The following is a 26,450-nucleotide window of genomic DNA, read 5'->3' as shown; positions in this document are numbered from 1 at the left end:
GAGCACGCCAGAGCACGCCAGTGCACGCCAGTGCATGCCAGTGCACCCCAGAGCACGCCAGTCCATGACATTGCACGCAAGAGCACGCCAGTGCATTCCAGTGCACGCCAGAGCACGCCAGAGCACGCCAGTGCACGCCAGACAGTGCACCCCAGTGCAAGCCAGAGCACGCCAGAGCACGCAAGAGCACGCCAGTGCACGCCAGTGCACGCCAGTGCATGCCAGTGCACGCCAGAGCACGCCAGTACACGCCAGAGCACGCCAGAGCACGCCAGTGCATGGCAGTGCACGCCAGTGCACGCCAATGCACGCCAATGCACGCCATTGCACGCCAGAGCACGCCAGAGTACTCCGGTGCACGACAGAGCACACCAGAGCACGCCAGAGCACGCCAGTGCACGCCAGAGCACGCCAGAGCACGCCAGTGCATGCCAGTGCACGCCAGAGCCCGTCAGTGCACGCCAGTGCATGCCAGTGCACGCCAGAGCCCGTCAGTGCATGCCAGTGCACGCCAGAGCACGCCAGTGCATGGCAGTGCACGCCAGTGCACGCCAATGCACGCCAGAGCAAGCCAATGCACGCCAGTGCACGCAAGTGCACGCCAGTGCACGCCAGTGCACGCCAGTGCACGCCAGAGCACGCCAAAGCAAGCCAGTGCACGACAGAGCACACCAGAGCACGCCAGAGCACGCCAGTGCACGCCAGTGCATGCCAGTGCACGCCAGAGCACGCCAGTGCATGCCAGTGCACGCAAGAGCACTCCAGTGCATGCCATTGCACGCCAGAGCATGCCAGAGCACGCCAGTGCACGCCAGACAGTGCACCCCAGTGCACGCAAGAGCACGCAAGAGCACGCCAGAGCACGCCAGTGCACGCCAGTGCACGCCAGTGCATGCCAGTGCACGCCAGAGCACGTCAGAGCACGGTAGAGCACAGCAGAGAACAGCTGAGCACTTGAAGTTGCTATAATATTTATTTCTCTTATTAAAACCATTTTTTAATTACAGGATGTGTAAATCAATGTCCAATACACCATTTCAAGTCTATTGAATCAATAAATTTATAGAGCAATTCATGAACAAAAATTAAAAAAAAAAACGCACATCACAGCACTTGAATTTTTTAAAAATTTTCAAGTTATTTTAGTTCTTTTGTCGGGTAGTGGAAATCTATTGTCAAGCACTTGAGTTCTGCATAGCAGAGCACGCCAGAGCACGCTTGTGCACGCCAGAGCACACCAGAGCACGCCAGAGCACGCCACTGCACGCCAGAGCACGCCAGTGCATGCCAGTGCACGCCAGAGCACGCCACAGCACGGTAGAGCACAGCAGAGAACAGCTGAGCACTTGAAGTTGCTATTATATTTATTTCTCTTATTAAAACCATTTTTTAATTACAGGATGTGTAAATCAATGTCCAATACACCATTTCAAGTCTATTGAATCAATAAATTTATAGAGCAATTCATGAACAAAAATTTAAAAAAAAACGCACATCACAGCACTTGAATTTTTTAAAAATTTTCAAGTTATTTTAGTTCTTTTGTCGGGTAGTGGAAATCTATTGTCAAGCACTTGAGTTCTGCATAGCAGAGCACGCCAGAGCACGCCAGTGCACGCCAGAGCACGCCAGAGCACTCCAGTAAATGCTAGTGCACGCCAGATCACGCCAGTGCATGCCAGTGCACGCAAGAGCACACCAGTGCATGCCAGTGAACGCCAGAGCACGCCAGAGCACGCCAGAGCACGCCAATGCACGCCAGTGCACGCCAGAGCACGCCAGTGCACGCCAGTGCACGCCAGTGCACGCCACTGCACGCCAATGCACGCCAGAGCACGCCGATGCACGTCAGAGCACGCAAATAAACGCCAGAGCACGCCAGTGCACGGCAGAGCACGCCAGTACACGCCAGAGCACGCCAGAGCACGCCAGAGCACGCCAGAGCACGCCAGTACACGCCAGTGCACGCAGAGCACGCAGAGCACGCCAGTGCATGCCAGAGCAGGCCAGTGCATGCCAGTGCACGCCAGTTTACGCCAGAGCACGACAGAGCACGCCAGAGCACGCCAGAGCACGCCAGTGCATGCCAGTGCACGCCAGAGCACGCCAGTGCATGCCAGTGCACGCCAGAGCACGCCAGTGCAAGACAGTGCACGCCAGTGCACGCCAATGCACGCCAGAGCACCCAAGTACACGCCAGAGCACGCCAGAGCACGCCAGTGCACGCCAGAACACGCCAGAGCACGCCAGTGCACGCAACTGCACGCCAATGCACGCCAGAGCACGCCAATGCACGCCAGAGCACGACAGAGCACGCTAGAGCACGCCAGTACACGCCAGAGCACGCCAGAGCACGCCAGTGCATGCCAGTGCGCGCCAGTGCACGCCAGAGCACGCCAGTGCATGCCAGTGCACGCCAGAGCACGCCAGAGCATGGTAGAGCACAGCAGAGAACAGCTGAGCACTTGAAGTTGCTATAATATTTATTTCTATTGTTAAAACCATTTTTTAATTACAGGATGTGTAAATCAATGTCCAATACACCATTTTAAGTCTATTGAATCAAAAAATTTATAGAGCAATTCATGAACAAAAAGTTTTAGAAAAACGCACATCACAGCACTTGAATTTTTTAAAATAATTCAAGTTATTTTTAAGTTCTTTTGTCGGGTAGTGAAGTTCTATTGTCAAGCACTTGAGTTCTGCAAAGCAGAGCACGCCAGTGCACGCCAGTACACGCCAGAGAACGCCAGAGCACGTCAGTGCATGCCAGTGCACGCCAGAGAACGCCAGTGCATGCCAGTGCACGCCAGAGCACGCCAGTTCATGCCAGTGCACGCCAGAGCACGCCATAGCACGCCAGTGCACGCCATAGCACGCCAGTGCACGGCAGAGCACGCCAGAGCACGCCAGTGCATGCCAGTGCACGCCAGAGCTCGCCAGTGCAAGACAGTGCACGCCAGTGCACGCCAATGCACGCCAGAGCACGCCAATGCACGCCAGAGCACGCCAGTGCACGCCAGAGCACGCCAGTACACACCAGAGCACGCCAGAGCACGCCACTGCATGCCAGTGCATGCCAGTGCACGCCAGAGCACGCCAATGCACGCCAGAGCACGCCAGTGCACGCCAGAGTACTCCGGTGCACGCCAATGCACGCCAAAGCACGCTAATCCACGCCAGTACACGCCAGAGCACGCCAGAGCACGCCAGTGCATGCCAGTGCACGAAAGAGTACGCCAGTGCATGCCAGTGAACGCCAGAGCACTATAGAGCACGCCAGTGAACGCCAGTGCAAGCCAATGCACGCCAGAGCACGCCAATGCCCGCCATAACACGCCAGTGCACACCAATGCACGCCAGAGCACGCCAATGCACGCCAGTGCACGCCAGAGAACGCCAGTGCACGCCATTGCACGACAGAGCACGCCAGAGCACGCCAGTACACGCCAGAGCACGCCAGTGCACGCCAGTGCATGCCAGAGCACGCCAGTTTACGCCAGAGCACGACAGAGCACGCCAGAGCACGCCAGTACACGCCAGAGCACGCCAGAGTACGCCAGTGCATGCCGGTGCACGCCAGTGCATGCCAGTGCATGCCAGTGCACGCCAGTGCACGCCAATGCACGCCAATGCACGCCAGAGCAAGCCAATGCACGCCAGAGCACGCCAGTGCACGCCAGAGTACTCCGGTGCACGCCAATGCACGCCAAAGCACGCCAATGCACGCCAGTGCACGCCAGAGCACGCCAGAGCACGCCAATGCACGCCAGAGCACGCCAGTTCATTCCAATGCACGCCAATGCACGCCAGAGAACGCCAGAGCACGCAAGAGCACGCCATAGCACGCCAGTGAACGCCAGTGCATGCCAGTGCACGCCAGAGCACGCCAGTGCATGCCAGTGCACGCCAGAGCACGCCAGAGCACGCCAGAGCACGCCAGAGCACGCCAGTGCACGCCAATGCACGCCAGAGCACGCCAATGCACGCCAGAGCACGCCAGTGCACGCCAGAGTACTCCGGTGCACGCCAATGCACGCCAAAGAACGCCAATGCACGCCAGTGCACGCCAGAGCACGCCAGAGCACGCCAAAGCAAGCCAGTGCACGCAAGAGCACACCAGAGCACGCCAGAGCACGCCAGTGCACACTAGTTCATGCCAGTGCACGCCAGAGCACGCCATAGCACGCCAGTGCACGCCATAGCACGCCAGTGCACGGCAGAGCACGCCAGAGCACGCCAGAGCACGCCAGTGCATGCCAGTGCACGCCAGAGCACGCCAGAGCACGCCAGTGCACGCCAGTGCACGCCAGAGCACGCCAGTGCACGCCAATGCACGCCAGTGCACGCCAGAGCACGCCAATGCACGCCAGACCACGCCAGTGCACGCCAGAGTACTCTGGTGCACGCCAATGCACGCCAAAGCACGCCAATGCACGCCAGTGCACGCCAGAGCACGCCAGAGCACGCCAAAGTATGCCAGTGCACGCCAGAGCACACCAGAGCACACCAGAGCACGCCAGTTCACGCCAGAGCACGCCAGTGCATGCCAATGCACGCCAGAGCACGCCAGAGCATGGTAGATTACAGCAGAGAACAGCTGAGCACTTGAAGTTGCTATAATATTTATTTCTCTTGTTAAAACCATTTTTTAAGGATGTGTAAATCAATGTCCAATACACCATTTCAAGTCTATTGAATCAATAAATTTATAGAGCAATTCATGAACAAAAAATTTTAGAAAAACGCACGTCACAGCACTTGAATTTTATAAAATTTTTAAAGTTATTTGATTTCTTTTGTCGGGTAGTGGAGTTCTATTGTCAAGCACTTGAGTTCTGCATAGCAGAGCACGCCAGAGCACGCCAGTGCACGCCAGAGCACGATAGAGCACGCCAGAGCACGCCAGTACACGCCAATGCACGCCAGAGCACGCCAGTGCACGCCTGAGTACGCCAGTGCACGCCAGAGCACGCCAGAGCACGCCAGAGCACGCCAGTGCACGCCAGTGCACGCTAATGCACGCCAGTGCATGCCAGAGCACGCCAGTGCACGCCAATGCACGCCAGAGCACGCCAGTGCATGCCAGTGCACGCCAAAGCACGCCAGACGCAAGGTACACAACGCACGCAAGAGCACGGTAGAGCACAGCAGAGAACAGCTGCGCACTTGAAGTTGCTATTTTATTTATTTCTCTTGTTAAAACCATTTTTTAATTACAGGAAGTGTAAATCAATGTTCAATACACCATTTTAAGTCTATTGAATCAATAAATTTATAGAGCAATTCATGAACAAAAAGTTTTAGAAAAACGCACATCACAGCACTTGAATTTTTTAAAATTATTCAAGTTATTTGAGTTCTTTTGTCGGGAAATTGAGTTCTATTATCAAGCCTTTGATTTCTCCTAGCAGAGCACGCCAGAGCACGCCAGCGCAGGCCAGTGCACGCCAATGCACACCAGAGCACGCCAATGCACGCCAGAGCACGCCAGTGCACGCCAGAACACGACAGAGCACGCCAGAGCGCGCCAGTGCACGCCGGTGCACGCCAGAGCACGCTTTTGCACGCCAGTGCACGCCAGAGCACGCCGGAGAACGCCAGTGCACGCCAGAGCACGCCAGAGAACGATAGAGCACGCCAGAGCACGCTAGAGCAAACAAGAGCACGCCCGTGCACGCCAGTGCACGCCAGAGCACGCATGTGCACGCTAATGCACGCCAGAGCACGCCAGTGCACGCCAATGCACGCCAGAGCACGCCAGTCTACGCTTATGCACGCCAGAGCACGCAAGAGCACGCCAATGCACGCCAGTGCACGCCAGAGCACGCCAGTGCACGCCAATGCACGCCAGAGCACGCCAGAGCACGCCAGTGCACGCCAATGCACGCCAGTGCACGCCAATGCACGCCAAAGCACGCAAATGCACGCCAATGCAAGCCAGAGCACGCCAGTTCACGCCAGTGCACAACAGAACACGACAGAGCACGCCAGAGCACGCCAGTGCACGCCAGTATACGCCAGAGCACGCAAGTGCATGCCAGTGCACGCCAGAGCACGTCAGTGCACGCCAGAGCACGCCAGAGCTAGCCAGAGCACGCCAGTGCACGCCAATGCACGCCAGAGCACGCCAATGCACGTCAGAGCACGCCAGTGAACGCCAATGCACGCCAGTGCACGCCAGAGCACGCTTGTATACGCCAGAGCACGCCAGAGAACGCCAGTGCATGCCAGTGCACGCCAGTGCACGCAAGTGCAAGCCAGTGCACGCCAGATTACGCCAGTACACGCCAGAGCACGCCAGAGTACGCCAGTGCATGCCAGTGCATGCCAATGCACGCCAATGCACGCCAGTGCACGCCAGAGTACTCCGGTGCACGCCAATGCACGCCTAAGAACGCCAATGCATGCCAGTGCACGCCAGAGCACGCCAGAGCACGCCAAAGCACGCCAATGCACGCCAGAGCACGCCAGTGCACGCTACTGTACGCCAGTGCATGTAAGTGCACGCCAGAGCTCGCAAAGGGCACGCCAGTGCACGCCAATGCACACCAGCGCACGCCAATGCACGCCAGAGCACGCCAGTGCATGCCAGTGCACGCCAGAGCACACCAGTGCATGCCAGTGCACGCCAGAGCACGCCAGAGCACGCCAGAGCACGCCAGTGCAGGCCAATGCACGCCAGAGCACGCCAATGCACGCCAGTGCACGCCAGAGCACGCCAGAGCACGCCAATGCACGCCAGAGCACGCCAGAGCACGCCAGTGCACGCAAGAGCACGCAAGAGCACGTCAGCGCACGCCAGAGCACGCCAGAGCACGCCAAAGCACGCCAGAGCACGCCAGTGCACTCCAAAGCACGCCAGAGCACGCCAGATTTTTCAAGTTATTTTAGTTCTTTTGTCGGGTAGTGGAGTTCTATTGTCAAGCACTTGAGTTCTGCATACCAGAGCACGCCAACGCACGCCACAGCACGCCACAGCACGCCAAAGCACGCCAAAGCACGCCAGTGCACGCCAATGCACGCCAGAGCACGCCAATGCACGCCAGTGCACGCCAGAGCACGCCAGTGCACGCCAGAGCACGCCAGTGCACGCCAGAGCACGCCAATTCACGCCAGAGCACGCTGATGCACGTCAGTGCATGCCAGTACACGCCAGAGCTCGCCAGAGCACGCCAGTGCACGCCAGAGCACGCCAGCGCACGCCAATGCACGCCAGAGCACGCCAGTGCACGCCACTGTACGCCAGTGCATGCTAGTGCACGCCAGAGCTCGCAAAGGGCACGCCAGTGCACGCCAGTGCACGCCAATGCACACCAGCGCACGCCAATGCACGCCAGAGCACGCCAGTGCATGCCAGTGCACGCCAGAGCACGCCAGTGCAGGCCAATGCACGCCAGAGCACGCCAAAGCACGCCAGTGCACGCCAATGCACACCAGCGCACGACAATGCACGCCAGAGCACGCCAGTGCACGCCAGAGCACACCAGTGCATGCCAATGCACGCCAGAGAACGCCAATGCACGCCAGTGCACGCCAGAGCACGCCAGAGCACGCCAGAGCACGCCAGTGCACGCCAATGCACGCCAATGCATGCCAGTTCACGCCAGTGCACGCCAGAGCACGTCAGTGCATGCTAGTGCACGCCAGAGCTCGCAAAGGGCACGCCAGTGCACGCCAATGCACACCAGCGCACGCCAATGCACGCCAGAGCACGCCAGTGCATGCCAGTGCACGCCAGAGCACGCCAGTGCAGGCCAATGCACGCCAGAGCACGCCAATGCACGCCAGTGCACGCCAGAGCACGCCAGTGCACGCAAGAGCACGCCAAAGCACGCCAGAGCACATAAGTGCACGCCAGAGCACGCCAGTGCACGCCACTGCACGCCAGAGCACGCCAGAGCACGCCAATGCACGCCAGAGCACGCCAGAGCACGCCAGTGCACGCCAGAGCACGCCAGAGCACGCCAGATTTTTCAAGTTATTTGAGTTCTTTTGTCGGGTAGTGGAATTCTATTGTCAAGCACTTGAGTTCTGCATACCAGAGCACGCAAGAGCACGCCAACGCACGCCACAGCACGCCACAGCACGCCAAAGCACGCCAAAGCACGCCAGTGCACGCCAATGCACGCCAGAGCACGCCAGTGCACGCCAGAGCACGCCAGTGCACGCCAGAGCACGCCAGTGCACGCCAGAGCACGCCAGTGCACGCCAGAGCACGCCAGTGCACGCCAGAGCACGCCAGTGCACGCCAGAGCACGCCAGTGCACGCCAGAGCACGCCAGTGCACGCCAGAGCACGCCAGTGCACGCCAGAGCACGCCAGTGCACGCCAGAGCACGCCAGTGCACGCCAGAGCACGCCAGTGCACGCCAATGCACGCAAATGCATGCCAGTGCACGCCAGTGCACGCCAGAGCACGTCAGTGCACGTCAGTGCACGCCAGAAGACGCAAGAGCACGCCAGAGCACGCCAGAGCACGCCAATGCACGCCAGTGCACGCCAGAGCACGCCAATGCACGCCAGAGCACGCCAATGCACGCCAGAGCAGGCTGATGCACGTCAGTGCACGCCAGAGCACGCCAGAGCACGCCAGAGCACAATAGAGCACGCCAGAGCACAATAGAGCACGCCAGAGCACGCCAGTGCACGCCAGAGCGCGCCACTGAACGCCAATGCACGCCAGAGCACGCCAGTGCACGCCAGAGCACGCCAGAGCACGCCAGAGCACACCAGTGCACGCCAGAGCACGCCAGTGCACGCCCGAGCACGCCACTGAACGCCAATGCACGCCAGAGCACGCCAGTGCACGCCAGAGCACGCCAGAGCACGCCAGAGCACTGCCAGAGCACGCCAGTGCACGCCAGAGCACGCCAGTGCAAGCCGGTGCACGCAAGAGCACGCTAGTGCATGCCAGTGCACGCTAGTGCATGCCAGTGCACGCCAGAGCACGCCAGAGCACGCCAGAGCACGGTAGAGCACAGCAGAGAACAGCTGAGCACTTGAAGTTGCTATAATATTTATTTCTCTTGTTAAAACCATTTTTTAATTCAGGATGTGTAAATCAATGTCCAATACACCATTTTAAGTCTATTGAATCAAAACATTTATAGATTAATTCATGAATAAAAAAGTTTTAGAAAAACGCACATCACAGCACTTGAATTTTTTTAAATTATTCAAGTTATTTGAATTCTTTTGTCGGGTTGTGGAGTTCTACCCGTACGAAACTTTTAGCTAATTCTGTGCTAGAATTAGCTACGAAGTTAGGTGGTTTTAGCTAGAAATTTTCATGTCAAAATTTTTAAATTTCATGTTGGGAATTTTAGAGTAGATTTAGCTTTTATTTTCCTAGCTATATAAATCTTAGATTGAAGGCAGCTTGAAATTTTCTCGCTGCCTTACCTAATGATACAAAAATATTTTTCCGCGCGCATTCCCATTGTTAGCAGGGTCACCCATCCAATTACTGATCTAGAGTTTTTAGCTGCACCTTATTATTTACTGTTGCTGGTTGTCCCGATCTGGTATCTTTTCACATATACTTAGTAAAAAATATTTGATGATTTTATAGTTGTGTCGATAGGCCTAATTCTTCACATAGACTTCTAATTTCACTAATAAAAAACTTATATAAAAACAAACCGTTTTCAATGTAAAAAAATATTTTCTAAATTTCACCTTTTGCCCATACCTATTATACGTACCTACTATGCGTAGGTTTTTAGGTTGTAAATTTAAAAAAATCTGTAGGCCTAATTATTTTGTGTCTGTGCCTGACCACCCCACATGCCGCATTTGTTTAACATTTTTTTAATATCATGATTTATTTCTATCAAATTATAAGCGAAACCCTAGATTAAAAATTCAATACTAGAATTAGCTGGAAAAGTTAGGAAATATGTTAAGGGGAAAAAATTCGAGCTGATTTAAAGGTTAATAATTTCAAGCCAGATCAGAAAACAACCTTGCTTGGAAAATAAAAGCTGAATATCTGCTAAAAAATGGAGCGAAACCCTAGATTAAAATTTCCATACTGGCATTAGCTTACAGTTAGGAAAAATATTAAGGGGGGAAAATTCAAGCTGGTTTTCAGGTTAATTTTTTCAAGCAAGATAAGAAAACGCCCTAGCTTGAAAAAAAAGCTGATATCTGCTTAAAAAAAGGGGAATTATTTTATATTGAAATAAATAAGATATAATGCACTGAGTGTATATTGTCGATGACACAAGGGGTACACAAAGCAACATTTGAGACACACATACGAAACACAGAGCACATACAGCGTTACCACACTCCACGAGATCACGGACAAGAAGAAGGAAAAAAGGAAGCCCCCCCTTTTCTAAGATGACTCCCACCCACGTTGCCAGACTTAAAGAAAAGCCTGGCGTCGTCACTTGCTCAAAGGAGGGGAAGGGGGTAAAGCGGGTTTGCCAAATGGACAGCCGTTTCTAATACCCTCTCTCAAACCCGTACCTCCTCAATTCTTCTCGTATGGTCCTACCCCGATGCGTTCACGTAACTCTTGGAACCTTGGCGCTGGCAAAGCCTTCGTGAAGATGTCGGCCAGTTGGTCTTTGGAGCTAACGAATTCGACGGCGATCTTGTTGTTTTCTTGCAGCTGTCTTACAAAGTGGTATCTCACGTCGATGTGTTTTGATCGCCTCGGATGGACCGGATTTTTGACCAGACAAATAGCACTTTGATTGTCGCAATACATCTTAACGGGATTTGGTGGTACCTCGTCGCCTGAAGACTTTTCCATTGGGACCGGAGACGAGTTTAGGCCGTTAGCCAGCGCGTTGAGCCAAAGAGCTGTCTTCGCTCCATCAGATAAGGACACATATTCCGACTCGGTAGTTGAGATAGAAACACATTCTTGTCTCCTGCACGACCATGCGACTGGCCCTCCCTTGTAGAAAGCGATGCATCCTGAGATGGATTTTCGGTCGTCTACATCACTGGCGTAGTCGGCGTCGGTATAGACTACGGCTCCTTCATCCTTCCGTCCACCCAGCCATATACCGAAGTCGAGCGTACCTTTCAGATAAGCGAATATACGTTTGACTGCGTTCCAGTGCGCCGGCTGTGGGTTTTCGCAAAATTTTGACACTTGTCCAACGCCGTAAGCAATGTCCGGTCTAGTGGTAGATGAGAGATAGAGCAGGAATCCAACTGCCGCACGGTAGGGGATTAAAGACATGTCCACTTTCCCCTCGTTGCGTGGCACCATCGAACTAGAAAGGTGAACGCTGGATTCGGCTGGGGTCAGCTTGGGATGGCTATCCGTCATGCCGAACTGTTCCAGTGCCTTGAGTATCGAGTGCTGCTGCGAGAGAAATACTTGGCTATTTTCCCTGTCGTACTCGATGTTCATACCAACGAATCTGGTCGGGGGGAGACATCTTACTTCAAATTCGTTACCGATCCAAGTAGCGAAGCGTTGACACTCCTCATCAGCACTGCTAGAAAACCATCCGTCATCTACCCAGATGAAGAGATATGACACGATGCTGTTGTTTACCAGGATGAACACGCACATATCTGCGTCCAGTGCCTTAAAACCATATCTGAGTAGGGCGGCGATGAAGGTCTTGCACCAAAGACGGGGAGCCTGCTTTATGCCGTAGACTGCTTTCAAAAGCTTACACACGTGGTCTTCTTTTCCAGACACCACGAATCCTTCGGGTTGGGTCATAAAGATTGGTTTGTCAACATCCGCGTTCAGGAACGCTGTGGCCACGTCGAATTGAAATGATTTGTATCCGAGCGATGCGGTGAGTGATAGAACAGATCGAATTGAGTCAAGGCGTGGCACAGGTGCGTACGTTTCTTCGTAGTCGACGCCGTACTGCTGGTGACATCCAACAACTGTTAATCTTCCTTTAAAGCGTGGGGCCACGAAATCTGGCTGCAGTGGGTCTCCATAGCCCGGCTTATATTTCCCAACCCATTTGTGAGGCAGTATAGCGCACTCAGTTGGTACTTGGGATTTTGGGATGAGCACCCACGATTTGTTCTTGATCTGAGAGTCATACTCTGCCTTGAAAGCGGGTAACCACTGTTCCGCATATCTTGATTCCACCGCTTGTTTGTAGGTTTGTGGTTCATCAACTTCTAGTTCGAAAAATGAAGAGCGCTTAGGGGCTGGATCAGTGGATGCTGCATTTCCGTATGATTCCATATATTCGACGTATCGATCCGTATATCTTGGCACGCGGCCGGATCTTGTGGGTCTTCGATAATTGTGTGAACCGTGACTCGATATCGGTGGGGCGTCAATGTTGGGGACTTCATCCACTTCTAGATTCTTGTTGGCGTCATCAGGAGTCGCAACGTGAACAGGTTCCGCATCCGCAACGTCGAGGACTTCCATACCCTCTTCATTTCTGCCGCCAGGAGCCCGTTCAATCTCCTCCTCTAAGGCCTCGACTTGAGAAGCTTCTTCGACTGATGCATCTTGATTATCGGGAGTGTCTTGGCTTTCATCTACACCTTCGATTAGTTGAGTCTGATTAAGTACTTCTACTAATAGTTGCATTGGTTCCAATGGGCTATTGTCATTTACAGCTGTGAGTGGGTGATCTCCAATCAGGATTGTTTCATCGAAGGTGACATCACGGGAAACGATTATTTTCCTCTCAACAGGGTTCCAAAGTCGCCAGGCCTTTTGATTTTCACCGTAGCCGACCATCCAACATGCTTCGCCTTTAGGATCTAGTTTCTTGCGTAGCTGGTCGGGAACGTGCGCGTATGCGCGGCAGCCGAGAACCCTTAGGTGGGCAACCGATGGTTTCTTGCCGAATAATTTCTCGAACGGAGTGACTTCTGTGTGGCTGGTGAGAGTCCGGTTGAATATGTAAACGATAGCCAGAAGAAATTCGCCCCAGAGTTCTCTGACTTCATTTCTGATGTTGCACGGAAGTTGGTTGCTGTTGTCGTTAGTGTACAGGCCACTTCTCACGGCCTCTACAACTGTACGCATCGTTCTCTCGGAACGAGAGTTTTGTTGTGGAGTGTACCTAGCAGTAGTTTGATGAATAAGGCCAGTACGTTTTTTGTATTCGCTAAAGTTTCCGCCGAGGATGTCGGTTCCTTGGTCCGTCCTGAGTATTTTTATTGGCCTTCCGGTTTGGGTTTTCATCATTTCTGCGAATTCCATGAAATGCGTGCCAGCTTCATTTTTCGTCTTCATGAGTTTGGCTACTGTATAACTGCTGTTGTCGTCTTTGAAGATGACGAAGAATCGATGGCCTTCAGGAGTTGGCACGTGTAATGGACCCCCGACATCGGAGTGGATCAAGTCGCCGATATTTTCCGCGCGGCCGCATCCGGTTGGGAACTTGCTACGGTGGAGTTTTCCAAAGATGCAACCTTCGCATATGAGTGGTTTTTTGGCGTCGTTGAGGTGCAGGCCGTATACTGCTTTAGATTTGTTGATCTTTAAAATGTCTTGACAGTTGAGATGGCCGAATCTTCTATGCCAAAGTTCGAGGGACGCCTTGGTACTTCCATTACCAACACCGTAGAGCGCTGTTGAAGATTCTTCGTTCAATTCCGTTGGGTTTTTGGTCGTAGCGCATAATCTGTAGAGGGAGTTTTCGACACGGGAGCCAGTCATGAATTTTTCGTTAGTTTCCTTATTAGCGAAAAAGACCTGTTGGTAAGGAAATATTTATATACATAAATCTCGAGTCATGACTGCAAATTTTTACGAGTTGTATCATACCTGTGTATCAGTGAACTCAACATTGACGTTACAGTCGGTGGCTGCTCCAATTGAAAAAAGATTAATTCCAAGACCGGGAACGTATAACACGTCGTGGAATGTTCCTTCAAGCTTCGCACCATCTACTTCTGTAATGACGTCGATGTTTCCTATACCAAGGGCTTGTAGTTCAACACCACCAATTCCATTGATTTTCCATGTTCCGGGTGGAATTATTTTGAAAGTGGTGAAGAAGGACCGTTGATCAGTCATGTGATTAGTTGCGCCCGAATCAGCGTTCCAGACCTTGTGTTCCCGTGCAACCAGACACAATGACGAAGAGATACAGCCAAAACCTCTTTTCTTGTTGAAATTTTCTTGTCTCGCCTGACCACGTTCTTCTTCTCTTTTTGTTGGACACTGATAAGCTTTGTGTCCGTTTCCATTGCAGTTGAAGCAGACGACTGAGCCGGCATGTTGGCTGCTTTGCTGCTGATCGTTTTGTTGTTGTCCATCTTTTCGTGCGTATGAGTGGTTGTGCGGATTGGAGCTGCCACCACCTCTACCTCCTCTGCCTCCTCTGCCTCTGCCACGTCCTCGCCATTCACCCGCAAAGTAGGGGCCTCGTCCGCGGCCACGGAATCCCCCTTGCGCGTGTGCTGCGTTGTCGAAACTTTGCCCTGGGGATGTCTTTGCAGCACTCTCCCCGGCGAAAGCGGCTGCCTTAGGCGTGTGGAACGCAAAGAAGGCCGCATCGGTCGGATCCATCGCGCCGTTGTTGGCCGCTCTGCTGATGGCTTCTTCGTTTACCAGTCTTGGTGTTAGGTTTGCTATTGTTTGCTCGTTCCTTGGTAGATTGTCCCAAGCCGAACGGAATGAGCGAAAACTGGGGGGCAGTGTTTGGATAATTTTCACAACGAGTTGTTGTTCAGTGACAGGTGATTCCAAGTTTCTCAGCTCTTCTGCCAAGTTTGTGTAAACTGCCACATGATCCAGCACTCTGTGCTCTGTGAACGGTAATCATATGTGAGTTAACAAGATTCTTTAGTTTTATGAACTGTAGAGTTAGTATACCAGGATTGTATTTGTAGTTGAAAAATTTCTCTAGCAGTAGATTGCCGTTGATAGGAGCAGCGTTGGCGTATTGCAGTATCAGACGCTCCCACATTTCCGCGGAGGACGCGCATCCTTCGATGAGAGTTTGCTGTGGCCCCTCAACGTTGCAGAATATTATAATTCTCGCCTCTGCATCCTTCATGTCCCAAGCGTCTATCAGATTTTGGTTCGCGACCTCCTGGTTCTCATTGAGGTTCTGTCAATAATTGAACATAACGTTAATTAACTGGCGTGCGTAATATGCCGCGTCTGCGTAGATGAGCTCTCAATGAACAGCATAATCATGTGTGAGTTCTCAATAGAACAAACGGTGGTACTCTGTCGTGTCGTGGTACGCGCATAAAATATGTATACATACATATATTTATATTTTGTTTTAATCAAACGATCGTGACTTTCACCACTCGTTAGATGCGAGTGTGGCGTGTGTGAGGCCTGAGTGACGTGAACGATAATTTGTCCCAAGAAAATGCGTTTACCCGACTTACAACGACATAAAATTTCTTCACAATTCATGCTATAATGGCAGTATAGTGTTTATATTTCAGACAGAGGCTATATAGTAAGAGGATTAATTCGGACTGCTTTAGCCGGCTGAAAACAAAGTCAAGCTTACAGGTATCATGTGAATTGCCTATCTGATAGAAACACTATTTACGACTGCAAACTTGAACAATAAGCCAAGCATTTAATGTTTTTCCATCATCAGGTAGTGTCATGTTTCTATACCAACACGTGGCTGCAAAGAAGCAAGTCTGGCCCCACAGTTACTGTAAAACGTTTCATAATTTAAAAAAATGGTCATTGACTTCATTCTGAGCAGCCGTTGGATAGAAACATCACTTACAACTACTCGTCAAATCCTTTTTTTTTTTTCAATGTCCAGGAAATAGCTTAGTCTTTTGCCATCATTACAATTTTCGTCTCTCTCATTTTCTTTTGTAAAGAAGAAATTCTCAAAATTCAAGCTTTGTTCTTTGTCTCGCAAGACGTCTACATAGAAAGACAATAATTACCGGTTCGGGTCGAGGTTCAAGTCTCGTGACGACGTTGAGAACACGTGCTCGTTGCAGCAGCAGTGTACACCCATATCTAAACGAGGTCCATTTTTCCGGACCGCTTAACTTCGTTATTCTGTTGACTTCTCTCGAGGCTTCGTGATTCATTCTTGTCAATTAATTGGCGTGTTCTGGGCCCATAACCTATTGAAATAAATAAGATATAATGCACTGAGTGTATATTGTCGATGACACAAGGGGTACACAAAGCAACATTTGAGACACACATACGAAACACAGAGCACATACAGCGTTACCACACTCCACGAGATCACGGACAAGAAGAAGGAAAAAAGGAAGCCCCCCCTTTTCTAAGATGACTCCCACCCACGTTGCCAGACTTAAAGAAAAGCCTGGCGTCGTCACTTGCTCAAAGGAGGGGAAGGGGGTAAAGCGGGTTTGCCAAATGGACAGCCGTTTCTAATACCCTCTCTCAAACCCGTACCTCCTCAATTCTTCTCGTATGGTCCTACCCCGATGCGTTCACGTAACTCTTGGAACCTTGGCGCTGGCAAAGCCTTCGTGAAGATGTCGGCCAGTTGGTCTTTGGAGCTAACGAATTCGACGGCGATCTTGTTGTTTTCTTGCAGCTGTCTTACAAAGTGGTATCTCACGTCGATGTGTTTTGATCGCCTCGGATGGACCGGATTTTTGACCAGACAAATAGCACTTTGATTGTCGCAATACATCTTAACGGGATTTGGTGGTACCTCGTCGCCTGAAGACTTTTCCATTGGGACCGGAGACGAGTTTAGGCCGTTAGCCAGCGCGTTGAGCCAAAGAGCTGTCTTCGCTCCATCAGATAAGGACACATATTCCGACTCGGTAGTTGAGATAGAAACACATTCTTGTCTCCTGCACGACCATGCGACTGGCCCTCCCTTGTAGAAAGCGATGCATCCTGAGATGGATTTTCGGTCGTCTACATCACTGGCGTAGTCGGCGTCGGTATAGACTACGGCTCCTTCATCCTTCCGTCCACCCAGCCATATACCGAAGTCGAGCGTACCTTTCAGATAAGCGAATATACGTTTGACTGCGTTCCAGTGCGCCGGCTGTGGGTTTTCGCAAAATTTTGACACTTGTCCAACGCCGTAAGCAATGTCCGGTCTAGTGGTAGATGAGAGATAGAGCAGGAATCCAACTGCCGCACGGTAGGGGATTAAAGACATGTCCACTTTCCCCTCGTTGCGTGGCACCATCGAACTAGAAAGGTGAACGCTGGATTCGGCTGGGGTCAGCTTGGGATGGCTATCCGTCATGCCGAACTGTTCCAGTGCCTTGAGTATCGAGTGCTGCTGCGAGAGAAATACTTGGCTATTTTCCCTGTCGTACTCGATGTTCATACCAACGAATCTGGTCGGGGGGAGACATCTTACTTCAAATTCGTTACCGATCCAAGTAGCGAAGCGTTGACACTCCTCATCAGCACTGCTAGAAAACCATCCGTCATCTACCCAGATGAAGAGATATGACACGATGCTGTTGTTTACCAGGATGAACACGCACATATCTGCGTCCAGTGCCTTAAAACCATATCTGAGTAGGGCGGCGATGAAGGTCTTGCACCAAAGACGGGGAGCCTGCTTTATGCCGTAGACTGCTTTCAAAAGCTTACACACGTGGTCTTCTTTTCCAGACACCACGAATCCTTCGGGTTGGGTCATAAAGATTGGTTTGTCAACATCCGCGTTCAGGAACGCTGTGGCCACGTCGAATTGAAATGATTTGTATCCGAGCGATGCGGTGAGTGATAGAACAGATCGAATTGAGTCAAGGCGTGGCACAGGTGCGTACGTTTCTTCGTAGTCGACGCCGTACTGCTGGTGACATCCAACAACTGTTAATCTTCCTTTAAAGCGTGGGGCCACGAAATCTGGCTGCAGTGGGTCTCCATAGCCCGGCTTATATTTCCCAACCCATTTGTGAGGCAGTATAGCGCACTCAGTTGGTACTTGGGATTTTGGGATGAGCACCCACGATTTGTTCTTGATCTGAGAGTCATACTCTGCCTTGAAAGCGGGTAACCACTGTTCCGCATATCTTGATTCCACCGCTTGTTTGTAGGTTTGTGGTTCATCAACTTCTAGTTCGAAAAATGAAGAGCGCTTAGGGGCTGGATCAGTGGATGCTGCATTTCCGTATGATTCCATATATTCGACGTATCGATCCGTATATCTTGGCACGCGGCCGGATCTTGTGGGTCTTCGATAATTGTGTGAACCGTGACTCGATATCGGTGGGGCGTCAATGTTGGGGACTTCATCCACTTCTAGATTCTTGTTGGCGTCATCAGGAGTCGCAACGTGAACAGGTTCCGCATCCGCAACGTCGAGGACTTCCATACCCTCTTCATTTCTGCCGCCAGGAGCCCGTTCAATCTCCTCCTCTAAGGCCTCGACTTGAGAAGCTTCTTCGACTGATGCATCTTGATTATCGGGAGTGTCTTGGCTTTCATCTACACCTTCGATTAGTTGAGTCTGATTAAGTACTTCTACTAATAGTTGCATTGGTTCCAATGGGCTATTGTCATTTACAGCTGTGAGTGGGTGATCTCCAATCAGGATTGTTTCATCGAAGGTGACATCACGGGAAACGATTATTTTCCTCTCAACAGGGTTCCAAAGTCGCCAGGCCTTTTGATTTTCACCGTAGCCGACCATCCAACATGCTTCGCCTTTAGGATCTAGTTTCTTGCGTAGCTGGTCGGGAACGTGCGCGTATGCGCGGCAGCCGAGAACCCTTAGGTGGGCAACCGATGGTTTCTTGCCGAATAATTTCTCGAACGGAGTGACTTCTGTGTGGCTGGTGAGAGTCCGGTTGAATATGTAAACGATAGCCAGAAGAAATTCGCCCCAGAGTTCTCTGACTTCATTTCTGATGTTGCACGGAAGTTGGTTGCTGTTGTCGTTAGTGTACAGGCCACTTCTCACGGCCTCTACAACTGTACGCATCGTTCTCTCGGAACGAGAGTTTTGTTGTGGAGTGTACCTAGCAGTAGTTTGATGAATAAGGCCAGTACGTTTTTTGTATTCGCTAAAGTTTCCGCCGAGGATGTCGGTTCCTTGGTCCGTCCTGAGTATTTTTATTGGCCTTCCGGTTTGGGTTTTCATCATTTCTGCGAATTCCATGAAATGCGTGCCAGCTTCATTTTTCGTCTTCATGAGTTTGGCTACTGTATAACTGCTGTTGTCGTCTTTGAAGATGACGAAGAATCGATGGCCTTCAGGAGTTGGCACGTGTAATGGACCCCCGACATCGGAGTGGATCAAGTCGCCGATATTTTCCGCGCGGCCGCATCCGGTTGGGAACTTGCTACGGTGGAGTTTTCCAAAGATGCAACCTTCGCATATGAGTGGTTTTTTGGCGTCGTTGAGGTGCAGGCCGTATACTGCTTTAGATTTGTTGATCTTTAAAATGTCTTGACAGTTGAGATGGCCGAATCTTCTATGCCAAAGTTCGAGGGACGCCTTGGTACTTCCATTACCAACACCGTAGAGCGCTGTTGAAGATTCTTCGTTCAATTCCGTTGGGTTTTTGGTCGTAGCGCATAATCTGTAGAGGGAGTTTTCGACACGGGAGCCAGTCATGAATTTTTCGTTAGTTTCCTTATTAGCGAAAAAGACCTGTTGGTAAGGAAATATTTATATACATAAATCTCGAGTCATGACTGCAAATTTTTACGAGTTGTATCATACCTGTGTATCAGTGAACTCAACATTGACGTTACAGTCGGTGGCTGCTCCAATTGAAAAAAGATTAATTCCAAGACCGGGAACGTATAACACGTCGTGGAATGTTCCTTCAAGCTTCGCACCATCTACTTCTGTAATGACGTCGATGTTTCCTATACCAAGGGCTTGTAGTTCAACACCACCAATTCCATTGATTTTCCATGTTCCGGGTGGAATTATTTTGAAAGTGGTGAAGAAGGACCGTTGATCAGTCATGTGATTAGTTGCGCCCGAATCAGCGTTCCAGACCTTGTGTTCCCGTGCAACCAGACACAATGACGAAGAGATACAGCCAAAACCTCTTTTCTTGTTGAAATTTTCTTGTCTCGCCTGACCACGTTCTTCTTCTCTTTTTGTTGGACACTGATAAGCTTTGTGTCCGTTTCCATTGCAGTTGAAGCAGACGACTGAGCCGGCATGTTGGCTGCTTTGCTGCTGATCGTTTTGTTGTTGTCCATCTTTTCGTGCGTATGAGTGGTTGTGCGGATTGGAGCTGCCACCACCTCTACCTCCTCTGCCTCCTCTGCCTCTGCCACGTCCTCGCCATTCACCCGCAAAGTAGGGGCCTCGTCCGCGGCCACGGAATCCCCCTTGCGCGTGTGCTGCGTTGTCGAAACTTTGCCCTGGGGATGTCTTTGCAGCACTCTCCCCGGCGAAAGCGGCTGCCTTAGGCGTGTGGAACGCAAAGAAGGCCGCATCGGTCGGATCCATCGCGCCGTTGTTGGCCGCTCTGCTGATGGCTTCTTCGTTTACCAGTCTTGGTGTTAGGTTTGCTATTGTTTGCTCGTTCCTTGGTAGATTGTCCCAAGCCGAACGGAATGAGCGAAAACTGGGGGGCAGTGTTTGGATAATTTTCACAACGAGTTGTTGTTCAGTGACAGGTGATTCCAAGTTTCTCAGCTCTTCTGCCAAGTTTGTGTAAACTGCCACATGATCCAGCACTCTGTGCTCTGTGAACGGTAATCATATGTGAGTTAACAAGATTCTTTAGTTTTATGAACTGTAGAGTTAGTATACCAGGATTGTATTTGTAGTTGAAAAATTTCTCTAGCAGTAGATTGCCGTTGATAGGAGCAGCGTTGGCGTATTGCAGTATCAGACGCTCCCACATTTCCGCGGAGGACGCGCATCCTTCGATGAGAGTTTGCTGTGGCCCCTCAACGTTGCAGAATATTATAATTCTCGCCTCTGCATCCTTCATGTCCCAAGCGTCTATCAGATTTTGGTTCGCGACCTCCTGGTTCTCATTGAGGTTCTGTCAATAATTGAACATAACGTTAATTAACTGGCGTGCGTAATATGCCGCGTCTGCGTAGATGAGCTCTCAATGAACAGCATAATCATGTGTGAGTTCTCAATAGAACAAACGGTGGTACTCTGTCGTGTCGTGGTACGCGCATAAAATATGTATACATACATATATTTATATTTTGTTTTAATCAAACGATCGTGACTTTCACCACTCGTTAGATGCGAGTGTGGCGTGTGTGAGGCCTGAGTGACGTGAACGATAATTTGTCCCAAGAAAATGCGTTTACCCGACTTACAACGACATAAAATTTCTTCACAATTCATGCTATAATGGCAGTATAGTGTTTATATTTCAGACAGAGGCTATATAGTAAGAGGATTAATTCGGACTGCTTTAGCCGGCTGAAAACAAAGTCAAGCTTACAGGTATCATGTGAATTGCCTATCTGATAGAAACACTATTTACGACTGCAAACTTGAACAATAAGCCAAGCATTTAATGTTTTTCCATCATCAGGTAGTGTCATGTTTCTATACCAACACGTGGCTGCAAAGAAGCAAGTCTGGCCCCACAGTTACTGTAAAACGTTTCATAATTTAAAAAAATGGTCATTGACTTCATTCTGAGCAGCCGTTGGATAGAAACATCACTTACAACTACTCGTCAAATCCTTTTTTTTTTTTCAATGTCCAGGAAATAGCTTAGTCTTTTGCCATCATTACAATTTTCGTCTCTCTCATTTTCTTTTGTAAAGAAGAAATTCTCAAAATTCAAGCTTTGTTCTTTGTCTCGCAAGACGTCTACATAGAAAGACAATAATTACCGGTTCGGGTCGAGGTTCAAGTCTCGTGACGACGTTGAGAACACGTGCTCGTTGCAGCAGCAGTGTACACCCATATCTAAACGAGGTCCATTTTTCCGGACCGCTTAACTTCGTTATTCTGTTGACTTCTCTCGAGGCTTCGTGATTCATTCTTGTCAATTAATTGGCGTGTTCTGGGCCCATAACCTATTGAAATAAATAAGATATAATGCACTGAGTGTATATTGTCGATGACACAAGGGGTACACAAAGCAACATTTGAGACACACATACGAAACACAGAGCACATACAGCGTTACCACACTCCACGAGATCACGGACAAGAAGAAGGAAAAAAGGAAGCCCCCCCTTTTCTAAGATGACTCCCACCCACGTTGCCAGACTTAAAGAAAAGCCTGGCGTCGTCACTTGCTCAAAGGAGGGGAAGGGGGTAAAGCGGGTTTGCCAAATGGACAGCCGTTTCTAATACCCTCTCTCAAACCCGTACCTCCTCAATTCTTCTCGTATGGTCCTACCCCGATGCGTTCACGTAACTCTTGGAACCTTGGCGCTGGCAAAGCCTTCGTGAAGATGTCGGCCAGTTGGTCTTTGGAGCTAACGAATTCGACGGCGATCTTGTTGTTTTCTTGCAGCTGTCTTACAAAGTGGTATCTCACGTCGATGTGTTTTGATCGCCTCGGATGGACCGGATTTTTGACCAGACAAATAGCACTTTGATTGTCGCAATACATCTTAACGGGATTTGGTGGTACCTCGTCGCCTGAAGACTTTTCCATTGGGACCGGAGACGAGTTTAGGCCGTTAGCCAGCGCGTTGAGCCAAAGAGCTGTCTTCGCTCCATCAGATAAGGACACATATTCCGACTCGGTAGTTGAGATAGAAACACATTCTTGTCTCCTGCACGACCATGCGACTGGCCCTCCCTTGTAGAAAGCGATGCATCCTGAGATGGATTTTCGGTCGTCTACATCACTGGCGTAGTCGGCGTCGGTATAGACTACGGCTCCTTCATCCTTCCGTCCACCCAGCCATATACCGAAGTCGAGCGTACCTTTCAGATAAGCGAATATACGTTTGACTGCGTTCCAGTGCGCCGGCTGTGGGTTTTCGCAAAATTTTGACACTTGTCCAACGCCGTAAGCAATGTCCGGTCTAGTGGTAGATGAGAGATAGAGCAGGAATCCAACTGCCGCACGGTAGGGGATTAAAGACATGTCCACTTTCCCCTCGTTGCGTGGCACCATCGAACTAGAAAGGTGAACGCTGGATTCGGCTGGGGTCAGCTTGGGATGGCTATCCGTCATGCCGAACTGTTCCAGTGCCTTGAGTATCGAGTGCTGTTGCGAGAGAAATACTTGGCTATTTTCCCTGTCGTACTCGATGTTCATACCAACGAATCTGGTCGGGGGGAGACATCTTACTTCAAATTCGTTACCTGACAGAAGAGGTAGGAAATTTGATTTGTGAGTAATGGGAAAAAAAAGGGTTATAACTTATTAGTTACCGATCCAAGTAGCGAAGCGTTGACACTCCTCATCAGCACTGCTAGAAAACCATCCGTCATCTACCCAGATGAAGAGATATGACACGATGCTGTTGTTTACCAGGATGAACACGCACATATCTGCGTCCAGTGCCTTAAAACCATATCTGAGTAGGGCGGCGATGAAGGTCTTGCACCAAAGACGGGGAGCCTGCTTTATGCCGTAGACTGCTTTCAAAAGCTTACACACGTGGTCTTCTTTTCCAGACACCACGAATCCTTCGGGTTGGGTCATAAAGATTGGTTTGTCAACATCCGCGTTCAGGAACGCTGTGGCCACGTCGAATTGAAATTATTTGTATCCGAGCGATGCGGTGAGTGATAGAACAGATCGAATTGAGTCAAGGCGTGGCACAGGTGCGTACGTTTCTTCGTAGTCGACGCCGTACTGCTGGTGACATCCAACAACTGTTAATCTTCCTTTAAAGCGTGGGGCCACGAAATCTGGCTGCAGTGGGTCTCCATAGCCCGGCTTATATTTCCCAACCCATTTGTGAGGCAGTATAGCGCACTCAGTTGGTACTTGGGATTTTGGGATGAGCACCCACGATTTGTTCTTGATCTGAGAGTCATACTCTGCCTTGAAAGCGGGTAACCACTGTTCCGCATATCTTGATTCCACCGCTTGTTTGTAGGTTTGTGGTTCATCAACTTCTAGTTCGAAAAATGAAGAGCGCTTAGGGGCTGGATCAGTGGATGCTGCATTTCCGTATGATTCCATATATTCGACGTATCGATCCGTATATCTTGGCACGCGGCCGGATCTAGTGGGTCTATGAAATATATATAGAAGGTGGTGAGCGCCAGTGATTTTTTCGAAACAGCGATTAGTTTTTACCTTCGATAATTGTGTGAATCGTGACTCGATATCGGTGGGGCGTCAATGTTGGGGACTTCATCCACTTCTAGATTCTTGTTGGCGTCATCAGGAGTCGCAACGTGAACAGGTTCCGCATCCGCAACGTCGAGGACTTCCATACCCTCTTCATTTCTGCCACCAGGAGCCCGTTCAATCTCCTCCTCTAAGGCCTCGACTTGGGAAGCTTCTTCGACTGATGCATCTTGATTATCGGGAGTGTCTTGGCTTTCATCTACACCTTCGATTAGTTGAGTCTGGTGGAAAAAAAAATGGATATATATATAAAATATATATAAACATATATACACATACACATATACACATATACATATATACACATATATAAATATATATACACAAAAAATAGATTTTGTTCGTTTATGTATGGCTACTAGTATAAGCAAGATACCTGATTAAGTACTTCTACTAATAGTTGCATTGGTTCCAATGGGCTATTGTCATTTACAGCTGTGAGTGGGTGATCTCCAATCAGGATTGTTTCATCGAAGGTGACATCACGGGAAACGATTATTTTCCTCTCAACAGGGTTCCAAAGTCGCCAGGCCTTTTGATTTTCACCGTAGCCGACCATCCAACATGCTTCGCCTTTAGGATCTAGTTTCTTGCGTAGCTGGTCGGGAACGTGCGCGTATGCGCGGCAGCCGAGAACCCTTAGGTGGGCAACCGATGGTTTCTTGCCGAATAATTTCTCGAACGGAGTGACTTCTGTGTGGCTGGTGAGAGTCCGGTTGAATATGTAAACGATAGCCAGAAGAAATTCGCCCCAGAGTTCTCTGACTTCATTTCTGATGTTGCACGGAAGTTGGTTGCTGTTGTCGTTAGTGTACAGGCCACTTCTCACGGCCTCTACAACTGTACGCATCGTTCTCTCGGAACGAGAGTTTTGTTGTGGAGTGTACCTAGCAGTAGTTTGATGAATAAGGCCAGTACGTTTTTTGTATTCGCTAAAGTTTCCGCCGAGGATGTCGGTTCCTTGGTCCGTCCTGAGTATTTTTATTGGCCTTCCGGTTTGGGTTTTCATCATTTCTGCGAATTCCATGAAATGCGTGCCAGCTTCATTTTTCGTCTTCATGAGTTTGGCTACTGTATAACTGCTGTTGTCGTCTTTGAAGATGACGAAGAATCGATGGCCTTCAGGAGTTGGCACGTGTAATGGACCCCCGACATCGGAGTGGATCAAGTCGCCGATATTTTCCGCGCGGCCGCATCCGGTTGGGAACTTGCTACGGTGGAGTTTTCCAAAGATGCAACCTTCGCATATGAGTGGTTTTTTGGCGTCGTTGAGGTGCAGGCCGTATACTGCTTTAGATTTGTTGATCTTTAAAATGTCTTGACAGTTGAGATGGCCGAATCTTCTATGCCAAAGTTCGAGGGACGCCTTGGTACTTCCATTACCAACACCGTAGAGCGCTGTTGAAGATTCTTCGTTCAATTCCGTTGGGTTTTTGGTCGTAGCGCATAATCTGTAGAGGGAGTTTTCGACACGGGAGCCAGTCATGAATTTTTCGTTAGTTTCCTTATTAGCGAAAAAGACCTGTTGGTAAGGAAATATTTATATACATAAATCTCGAGTCATGACTGCAAATTTTTACGAGTTGTATCATACCTGTGTATCAGTGAACTCAACATTGACGTTACAGTCGGTGGCTGCTCCAATTGAAAAAAGATTAATTCCAAGACCGGGAACGTATAACACGTCGTGGAATGTTCCTTCAAGCTTCGCACCATCTACTTCTGTAATGACGTCGATGTTTCCTATACCAAGGGCTTGTAGTTCAACACCACCAATTCCATTGATTTTCCATGTTCCGGGTGGAATTATTTTGAAAGTGGTGAAGAAGGACCGTTGATCAGTCATGTGATTAGTTGCGCCCGAATCAGCGTTCCAGACCTTGTGTTCCCGTGCAACCAGACACAATGACGAAGAGATACAGCCAAAACCTCTTTTCTTGTTGAAATTTTCTTGTCTCGCCTGACCACGTTCTTCTTCTCTTTTTGTTGGACACTGATAAGCTTTGTGTCCGTTTCCATTGCAGTTGAAGCAGACGACTGAGCCGGCATGTTGGCTGCTTTGCTGCTGATCGTTTTGTTGTTGTCCATCTTTTCGTGCGTATGAGTGGTTGTGCGGATTGGAGCTGCCACCACCTCTACCTCCTCTTCCTCCTCTGCCTCTGCCACGTCCTCGCCATTCACCCGTAAAGTAGGGGCCTCGTCCGCGGCCACGGAATCCTCCTTGCGCGTGTGCTGCGTTGTCGAAACTTTGCCCTGGGGATGTCTTTGCAGCACTCTCCCCGGCGAAAGCGGCTGTCTTAGGCGTGTGGAACGCAAAGAAGG

This window comes from Daphnia pulicaria, chromosome 6, assembly GCF_021234035.1.
Source record: "Daphnia pulicaria isolate SC F1-1A chromosome 6, SC_F0-13Bv2, whole genome shotgun sequence".
Classification (NCBI taxonomy): Eukaryota; Metazoa; Arthropoda; class Branchiopoda; order Diplostraca; family Daphniidae; genus Daphnia; species Daphnia pulicaria.
Note: the sequence above shows the minus strand (reverse complement) of the source record.